Source organism: Carya illinoinensis, chromosome 13 (genome assembly GCF_018687715.1).
Source record: "Carya illinoinensis cultivar Pawnee chromosome 13, C.illinoinensisPawnee_v1, whole genome shotgun sequence".
Taxonomy (NCBI): domain Eukaryota; kingdom Viridiplantae; phylum Streptophyta; class Magnoliopsida; order Fagales; family Juglandaceae; genus Carya; species Carya illinoinensis.
This window is the reverse complement of record NC_056764.1, coordinates 5828836-5839658: the sequence shown is the minus strand read 5'-3', so window position 1 is coordinate 5839658 and position 10823 is coordinate 5828836. Positions and strand designations below refer to the sequence as shown.

At 35.1% G+C, this 10823-nt stretch overlaps 2 pseudogenes; one reads left to right on the top strand and one right to left on the bottom strand.

Annotated features, from left to right (window-relative positions):
* The first annotated feature begins 6302 nt into the window (after window positions 1–6302).
* LOC122292232 lies at window positions 6303–10649 on the top strand (annotated as a pseudogene).
* On the bottom strand, window positions 8580–9864 carry LOC122291616 (annotated as a pseudogene).
* Window positions 10650–10823: the final 174 nt, after the last annotated feature.

The window sequence follows — 10823 nt, the reverse complement described above, 5'->3', positions numbered from 1 at the left end:
GAAATGAGCAATGATAAAAACACAATTATTTTGTGCAACTTTTATAACTTCTTTTTAAATGAGTAATTACTTTACCACTACTCTAGTAAAATTAATAGAACAATAATAACGGTCATGGACCCTCTAAATAAAATGTCTTGACCAATAATAGAATTGCCTAATAAAGAGTTGTTGTGACGCCTCTAAATTTCGTTTGGGATCGGACGGACATTTGAAGCGTCGAGACAAGCAACACAAGGTTACCTGCCCCTGTTCATGACATATAAGATGCAATGTTCCTAACATGCATCTAACATTATGCAATATTCGCAGCGGATAATTTTTTTCTTTAGCAATACTATGCACCAAATTGAAAAGATCCCAAATGCTTAAAACATACTTCATACATAAAAACCCATTGAGTAGATCACAACACTAGTTCGAAATGGTTATGATCCAAAAAGTACTAAAGATGCAACTCCATTGTACAAGTAGTAATTTATGTTAACTACTATATTAATATTGACGTCGCACCGTCGCTTAGTCAACTGTGTCTAGTTGATCAGCTCCTGATTCTCCTTCAGGTCCTGTAACAAGATCTACCATTCGGAGGGAATGGTAGTTGGGACTACCAAAGTGAGATTTGATTACAAATCTCAGTAAGTTAACAAAAAACTTCCACACAAGCTAATGATGCATGTATGACAGTAAAAGTATAAATGCATAATCAAATTCATAAGTAATTAAAGCATAACTTGGCGTACAACATAGCATAATTGACATAACTTAAATTGAAACATGAACTGAACTTGACTTGACATGAACTTGATCTGAAACTTGACTTAACATGAAAAATACATACTCCACAGTTGTTGTGGCCCCATGTATTCTACGTGTAAATACATACTCCACAGTTGTTGTGGCCCCATGTATTCTACACAAACTTAACTTAACATGAAAAATACATACTCCACAGTTGTTGTGGCCCCATATATTCTACGTGTAAATACATACTCCACAGTTGTTGTGGCCCAATGTATTCTACGTGTAAATACATACTCCACAGTTGTTGTGACCCCATGTATTCTACACAAACTTGACTTAACATGAAAAATACATACTCCACAGTTGTTGTGGCCCCATGTATTCTACGTGTAAATACATACTCCACAGTTGTTGTGGCCCCATGTATTCTACACAAACTTAACTTAACATGAAAAATACATACTCCACAGTTGTTGTGGCCCCATATATTCTACGTGTAAATACATACTCCACAGTTGTTGTGGCCCAATGTATTCTACGTGTAAATACATACTCCACAGTTGTTGTGACCCCATGTATTCTACACAAACTTGACTTAACATGAAAAATACATACTCCACAGTTGTTGTGGCCCCATGTATTCTACGTGTAAATACATACTCCACAGTTGTTGTGGCCCCATGTATTCTACGTGTCACAATTGTTGTGTCTCACGTAGTGTACGCGTCACAATTGCTGTGACCCCATACATAAGTAATCAAGATGAAACGTGACTGGAATAGGAAATGACTAAAGCCCTGACGTAACATAACGTGACTTGAATATAACTTGAAATACATGACCAACTTGAGATAGAAATATTTCGTAACATTGCATAACATATAATAGACAACATATTTAACATGACATACTTGCAACAGTGAATATTACATGACTTGACATACATATAATAGATGGCATACTTAGCATGACGTACTTGTAATGTACAGTAATACATGACATAATATATTATGTAACAGATAAAAATTGACGATAGAATAAATTCTGTATAATAGACAATTACGTGATAACTTGGCATGGCATGACATATATGATAACACACATACATACACTGTAGTTCCTTTACTTAGCACACATACACAGTAGACTGCTAGTAAGTTAAAAACTAACTTACCTCGATCTCCGCGTTTCTTATAAAACTTCAAGTGCGACCACGAGGAACTGTAATTAGTGATTCTAAAAGTTAGAACTAAATCACTAATAATTTGAAATATAGAAAATACTAACTTAAAGAGTAAAATTTTCATTTTACTCTCTACATGTGGGAAAATGACCGTTTTACCCATAACTTAAGGATTTTGCATACTAACTCCAAAAGTTTCCAAAATTTACATTCCTCATGTAAATTTTGTCCTAAACTTAAATATCAACTCAGAAAAATTTAAAACAAAACACAACGATGAAGAACACACTATGGCCGAAATATCCATAGGTCATTTCCCTTGATTTTTGTTGCAATTCCTTCCAACTTCAAAACTCATGCTTAAACCAAAATTTTGCAACAAATATCTTCCAATCCTAAGTTCAAAACCATACTTAAAACATCCATTTAGAAAAAGCTAATAATTAACACCAAACTTTTTGTAAAAAAATTCAAACACTTGAATCACAAGTTTTGACCTTAAATCAAAACATCTCCAAGAATTTCAAAAATCAAATCTTACTTCTAACATATTCATAATATCATCCTAACATCAACCATGCTTTAAATCATCAAACTAAAGTCACCAAAATCACAAAATAACATTTGGAGTTTTTGGTTTTATACTTAGTCCAAAAACAGAAACTTTTTCCTCAACTAGTTTTGATAAATCTCTTGATCTATGACTTATAAATATATGATCTTCAAACCAAACCATCACATGGTTTAAAAAGATGTCCTAAAACATATATAAGCTTCTAATTCAAGATCACATGGTTAGAAATTAACCAAAACATAAATTTAGCCAAGAATATCCACACTTTGGCTTATTTGAATATCTCTTTGCATAAAATTTCATATCTTTGAAACTAACATCAAATATCTTCAAAATAATAATATAACATGTATATAAGATACTTAGGATCTTCCAATAAAATTATTAAAGTCATTAGAATAGGTTTAGACCACCAAAGAGTTAAACTTTCTCAAAACAGAAACTGTTTTTCTTCTTCCAGTTTCTAAGTTTCTAAATTTAAGAAAATCTTTCATCAAAACCTTTAATCATGCAAAAATCCTCAACCAATAATCACATATACATGTTAACAATACTCCATAAAAATTTTGGACCAATATCTATCCATTAGCTTGGTCAAAAACTCCAAACTATAACATATTCTCCAGTTTATCTCCCAGAATGACCTTTTTATAGTTTACATAATATTTGACTGACCAAATGATCTTCAAATGGGGCAAATAAGATATCCATGTAAACTAGACTAAAAAAGGAACAACTTATATGAAGGATATTTTATGATAAAACACTTACAAAAGCTTCGAAATAGGTGTGCAAAAGACCTCCTAAAAGCTGTCTAAGAGAGAGTGTTTGATATTCTTTCAATGGAAAGTGTAAATAAAGATAATTTTGTGGGGAGAGGTGGCTGGAGATACTTATGGATGAGATATAGAAGAGATGAGGCTGGAGTTGAGAGTTGAATGTAGTTTTCTCCTACCCAAAATATCTATAAAAGATTATCTCATAATATTCTATCCAATAGTATCTACAAAAAATCAACTTAAGATATTTTTATCTAATAATATCTATAAAAATCAACTCAAAATATTTTTACCCAATAATAGTCATGAAAATTACCTCAAGATATTTCTTTTTATCCAATAATATCTACAGTTTTGAACAGACGTTTTGTCCGAAAATATGAAAAAATGTTATTGCGCCATAAGACTTTAAATAACCCTCCGAGTCTAATGGCACAAACCATAATACATTTTGACACTTCTAACTATCTCCAATAATCAAAAACACACTTCTGATACCATAGTAAATAATAACACTAACTATGTAGTTAGACAAAAACCTATACGATTAATGGATTCGTGAAAACTTATGGGGTTTTCACGAGGTTCCTAAAGTTAATAGAAATTTCACAATTGAATTTCTAGCGGGCTGTTACAGTTGTAATATCTAATATCATTTCTATTTTTTTTAAGAACAAACTAAACTAAATCAGTTCTTTAAATCATTTAATGACACATAAAAGTTTATGAATATCCTTTTTCTTTTATTTTTATAATCCAAATAATTCTTAAAAATCACGTCTCATGTATGATATCTCCACTCTGTATCAAGTCATATTAGATGATTAAATTTCAGAATGATTGTCTTGAGTACCAAATATTAGTGGATTGTTCAAGAACTCCTATGGTAAAAATTACTGCTGGGACTAAATATTGTTTTGTTAAATGTAGGTCATGATTTCAACATCTTTTTTTAATTTAATATAAAAGGGTTGGGAGTTAAATTTGATTCTCCTATTTGAAGACGAGCCTTAAGCCATGCGGTCCAAAAATGACCTTGACATGACTTTAATCCAGTTTGAATGTTGAGTTGAGTTGAGATTAGTTGAATTTTTTATAAATGGTAATGAGTTGAAATAATAGAATAAGTTTTGTGGAACACACCTAATATAAGTTAAGATGTATTTGATTGTTAAAATGAATTTAAATATATTTTTAAGAAATTGAAAAAGATTGTAAGTCTTGTGTGTAAAGAAGTGTTGGGTTAAAAAATGTTGTAAGTCACACGTGTAAAGAGATTTTTAGTTGAGATAAGTTTAGTAATTTAAAAGTTGGGTATTTAGATATTAGAATCAATTTAAAATTAGACTGAACTAAATTGATCTCGGTTGAATCTAAGTTCAAATGGGATTCAGACAGTTGAATTATTATGTTCCATGTAAATGAGCTGTCACAATAGCACACGGTAAAAAACTGAAGTCGGTTGGGTTCAGCAACAGACCCAGAAGTTGGATGCCACAAATTATATGAATGAGTGGACGTTTTCTTATCTCATATTGTTGAACCAAAAGTTTCAAATTTTGTGTAATTATATATCTACACATGAATTTTAATGATAACAAATGAATTCAAAGAATAAAGAAGTCTCAAGCTCAAGTTGTCTACACAATGGAGTCAAGCACATCAAGGAAACAAGCATGAGCAAGAAGGGAACAAGTTCACATTAAAGTTATAGAGTAATGTTGTAAATCTCTTCAAAATTCGAAATTAGGATTAATGCTCAAAATTAATATTTTATCATAAAGCATTAAAATACATTTTCCACATGTGCATGAATATTTTTGAAAATTAAATTTGAAAATTTTGAAAGATGATTGATTGTCATCTTTTACATGTACATGCCTTGATTAAAGGGTTGAACTTTGAAAATATTAAAAATGATTGATTGTCATCTTTCACATGTGCATGTTTCATTTGAATATTTTCAAAAGTGATTGATACTTTTTTAGACTTATACAAAAGGTAGATGATTTTCTTTGAAAATTTTGAAAAGTAAAGTGTGCTCCTTTTGTCATATACAAAAAGTAAAAGATTAGGTTTGAATTTTTTGAAAATGAAAGTATGTTCCTTTTGTCATATGCAAAAAATAAAAGATTAGGTTTGAATTTTTTGAAAAGGAAAGTGTACTCATTTTGTCATATGCCAAAAGTAAAAGATTAGGTTTGATTTTTTTGAAAAAGTGAATAATGTTGTCTTTGACATGTAAATCTTTTTAAATTTGAATATGAAGTCTCATATACCTATAAATAGATCATTTGAGAGCTTCACATTCACAGCACCAAGAGCATACAACATTCATTCAAAGCTTTCATTCTCTCTTCTCTAAGCATTGAGCCTTAATCCTTGTTCATTTTGAGAGATATAGTTTGCGCTGTATTGTTCTTATTTCACTCATTGAGGAGTGTTTTTTGATAACCTACTCACTATCATCTCTTGTATCAGTAAAAGGGTGTGTATAACCCTTGTGCATGTAGAAAGTGTTCTACACAGGGAATGGTTAAATCACCACGTGTAAGGTGATTGCAAGTGTAGAGGGTGTTCTACACGGATCCTTTGTAGTGGTGTTGTTTAAAGGTGCAATAGATTTCTATCTTCACCTGAAGGAGGTTGAATAGTGAATTTGGAGATCCTCAAGGGGTAGTTTGAGGCGAGGACGTAAGCAGTAGGGCTGAACCTCGTTAACATACTGAGTTTGCTTCTCTCTTACCCTTACTGTTTATATTTATTACTGTTTCGTATTTTTTTATATTTTATATTGTATATTTGATTTATAATTGTTATTTTTTTTAAATACAACTCAATTCACCCCCTCTCTTGTGTTAGTCATCTGGGCAACACATATATCTACCACACAACTCGGAATGCATAGTCATGCAAACGGCTGCCTTTATCTGGTTTCCATTTCATTTCAAGTTATGGCCTTAGGTGTCCTATTTTCAATATTCTTTTGTGGATTTGAAACTCGAGCTCAAAAGCATGAAAAATGACAGTCGAAGCCTGCTTGAATTATGGTACACCAGCCTCACTCAAGCTGCATCAGAAGCAGCTCGAAATAGGAAACAATTGCATTTTTGACATAACGATGGTGGGAAAAAGAAGCATGACGATGATGATGGGGATGAGAGGGAGACATTGTAAGGCAGACAAAAGGGTTGGGATGGTGAGGTGCATTGGGATAGGAATCAAAGTTTTGAAATCCGTTCCGGAGACCATTCCGGTTGAGGCACTGGAACGGAATATTTCGGTACCGGTACGTTTCGGTGTACCGTTTCGGAATTAATTATATATTATATATAAATATTTATATGTATATATAAACTAACAATTAATAAAATAAATACATATATATGTAAGTGTGTGATATGTATATGTGTATATATATAGAAGAATTAAAGATTTATAAAATGAATATATATTGAAAAAAATCACAAACTTGAATTAAGACACAAAAATAAAGGGAAAAAAATTAAAGAATAGACAGATTATTAAAAGTAACAATACTTCTAGTGTACGGAAAAAGGTATTTGAATTCTAAAAGTACAATTTTATTCATTATTTTTCAACTTATTTACAAGAGAGTTTTTTTTTTTTTCCTAGACCGGAATTACTATTCCGGCCGGAATACCGGAATTCCGGCCGAAATTGACCGGAACGGCCGGAATTTGACCGGAACGGAATAGATACCTATCCCATTCCGGTCACTGTTCCGGCACGAAAAATTCCGGCCATTCCAGCCGAAACGGAACGAATTTTAAAACATTGATAGGAATAAGGGACTTTATAGTAGGGGATTTTGTGAAATTTGATCTAGGTCAATGGCTATCGAATGTGGAAGAGCACAAATCCCTTGCCATTTACACCCCGCACCAAGGTCGATACTTTACACGACTCTGATACCAGCGATACTATTTCCTTGACCTCACTACTAGACGCCTTGGAGATCCTGAGACCACCCTCACCAAGATTCACCCTGATTGCCCTATGAGTTGTTAACAATGTGGCACCATACTCTCAGCATCTTGGTTCTGCATATCTGCTTTATACTTAATTTAACTCTTGCTTTGTTGAAATGCAGGCACATTTAGGGGGAAACAACTCATTGTGAGGTGGCATTTCCCATTGAAGATTGATTATAGGCTCGACGCACTGCCTCCAGATGCCAAAGGACTTGTGGTGTGGATAATTGAAGCCGAGGTAAAATTACTCAAACTACTCCTCTTGATCTATTAATGCATATGATTGATTAAAGAAAACTCGACAAAGCCTACCATCATTTCTTACAGTTTTTTTCTATGAGAAAATCTAAATGTAATCTAATTTTAAAATCTTACAACGCACACGTAACGTGGTAAACTCAGTCTGAGCACCCATAACGATTTTCAAATTTGTTGAAAAATCTTGACTCTACCTTCAAGCTCAATCGTGCAAGGCTATTAAAATTCTTTAAGTTGGTTCATCATCCTTGTCATGAACAAAACATGAAAGGGCAACAAAACAAATAAGATAGCACAACAAAGAGAGAGTGATCCAAAGAAAGAGAAAAAATCGGAAAAAGAGGAGGATGAAATGACTAATTTAAGATGGTCGTGAGCTTGTCCCAAATGGCAAAAGCGTCCTGTGGTTTCCTCATTCTCGCTCTTAGTGAAGCCTGCATATCTCTCTCTCTCCACTCAGAGTCCTAGATTTATGCTTTGATTGCTTGTATCCATTTGAATTACTATGGACTATGGAAATGTAAACGGTGGAAACCCCACCAGTGGCACCTCGAATTCCTTGTCCATTATTCAGAATGAAAAGGCTTTTAAAAGAGCCATAGAAAAAATCAGTTGTTTTTGGATTGGAAATAAAAGATGAACGAGAATAGTGAATAATTTGCAAAGGTCTGAAGATATATTAGAGCATCCTCATCCGGATCCTCATCCCCATCCCTATAATTTAACTCAAAATCACATTTCCTCAAATTTATCCCTAAATTTTATTCATCTTCTAAAAACCTCCCACATCCCATTCCCCATCCCTATCTCTATTCTATTAAATAATATTTCTCTATTCTTTTTTTATTACTTTTTTCTCTCTCTTCCATTTACAATTTTAACTACTAACTCTTTCGTCTTATTATCTCTTTTTTCAAATATCAATTTCTATAAATTTTTTTTACGATTTTGACTATCAAATACAACATTTTTTAAACCGAAATTCGTATTATAAAAATAATAATTTTTTTATTTAATTAGTGTATTTTCTAACGTGATGGCCATGTTTTATTATTTAGTATTCTTTATCCGTTTTTTTAATGGTTGGTATGAAGTCTTTTTAGTTCTAGCCGATTGATCATCCCCTTCCCGATTAGCATTACTCTCATTTTCAGCAAAAGAATGAGCAGAGGATTCTTTCAAGTTTGAACCATCATGCCCAGCCACCATTGCTTCAAGCACACCCATTTCATCATCATCACCATCAGAAAACCCACCTGCTCCAACCTCATCCACTTCCTCCACTTCATGGGATTCAGCTCCATTCTCCTCCTCTGTCCCAATCTCCAAACCATCTTTAATTCGCTCTCCTATCTCCTCTACAACTCTTTCTTTGTCTTCCTCCGCCTCGAGTCTTTCTTCTTCTACCTTTCCCAATTCTTCTTCCAATTTATCCTCTTCTAATCCTTCTTCATCATCAGCGAGCGAATCCCGAAACTCAGCAATCTTCTCCTTATGTTTCTTGGACTGCTCGTGGTTCTTCCATTGCTTCTCACTCTTGAACTTCTTCCCACATACCACACAATAAAACTCCTTTCCTTCCCTCCTTGTCCTCTCCTCATCCTCTTCGTGAAATTCCTCTACTCCGCCAGCCCACGCACGGTATCGTTGTACTCCCTCCTCGCCTTCTTCCTCAGCTTACTGTTCTCCTCCTCCATCACCCTCCTTGACTTCCGGTTCGGGCCGGCCATCACATCGTACTGGTCCACCCAGCAAAAATCCATCACCGTGGAAAACCCTAGCCAATAGTTGTAGAACGCAGTCACCTGCGCGTACGGACTCTCCAGATCCCCCATGACAGGAGCTTCGCGGACCGAGTCCAGCCCCAAACCCAATTTTCTGGCGAAATCGATCTCGTTGGCATAGACTTTACCAAAAAGATCCGAGTAGACCTTGTAGAACCCACGACTGGAGTTGGAGTAGCCGGAGAAGGCAGTGCTGGAGAAGAAGGAGAATAGGTCGGGGACGGCGGAGTTGGTGGTCGAACTGGGATCCGGCCGTGCTGCGTTGCGAGGGAGGGGGGAGGGGGGGAGAAGAAGACGCGGGCTGGAAGGGGCAACCGTTGGGGCGAGAGAGCGATGCGGATGTACAGTGGGTCCTCAAATATGGGGACCTCCTGTAGCACCCCTAATTTTCATCCCCATTTTGGGGAACGGGATGGAGAGTGTTTTTGAGCCAAACCGGTAATTTTTCCCCAAATTATAAGGATGGGGGAGAGATGCAGAACGGGATGTGAATGCTCTTACGAACAAGAAAAAATCTAAACAAGAAAAGGAGGCTTTGGTGGGGCATACCAGCGCCCCGGGGGGGGGGGAGAGAGAGAGAGAGAGAGAGAGAGAGAGAGATTCAAAATGGAAAAAAAAATGGATTGCTAAATTCGAAACACAGTCTGATAGATATTAGAAATAAAGGATGGTGCTAGCAGGCTACCCAACACTTACTGCCAGGCGTACCGCTAGGACAAATATAAAGATGATTTTTTTTTTATCATTTTTTTGTGAATATTTCTTTTCATCCTTAATCATTAAGATAAAAATTTAAAAATATACACAATTTCACTAATAATCACTTTCTTAACTGTTGAGTAAAAATAAATAAATTAAAATGCATGAGCAGTAAGATTGAACAGTAAGTTGGAGGGACTTCTCTAGCATTTTCTATTTCTATAAAATCTGACAAGTTAGAGGTGTAGGCTGCTATGTAGTATAACTCTTTTTCTATACCTTTGCCTGCTGCACAGGTTCTTTCCAAGTCGGAATTGCAGTTTCTCGCTCTGCTTCCCTCGCCGCAGCCCAAAGTCAGGGTCATTGCTGAATGCGGTAACTGCTAAAATTATCCAAAAGTCTGTGTTTTCGCATGTACAGAAAAGTGCCATTTCTGTCTGTTCTGTTTTTGTTTCCTCCTTCCCTACTGCACTTAAAGCCCAATCTATGCACAGGAGAAAGTTTATGTGGAAGCCACTCAGAGAGATTGCGGGACTAACTGAGACAAGGAAGTATGGCAACACAAAAACCTACGCAGAGAATGTTGGCATATATTCTGTGTCCGGCTTTGCTCTGATCGTCCTCTCAGCCTAACGCATCTATAATGCACGGCAGGTGGGACAAAAGGTCGAGAAGATTTTAATGGAGGACAGGAAACAAGCCAGAGCCCTTGCAAATTAACCAAGCAAGTACCATGTTCTTCTTGAACTGATGTAGTATAAAGTAAAGAATATATTTCAATCCAAGATGAATCAACTAGTAGTTTCA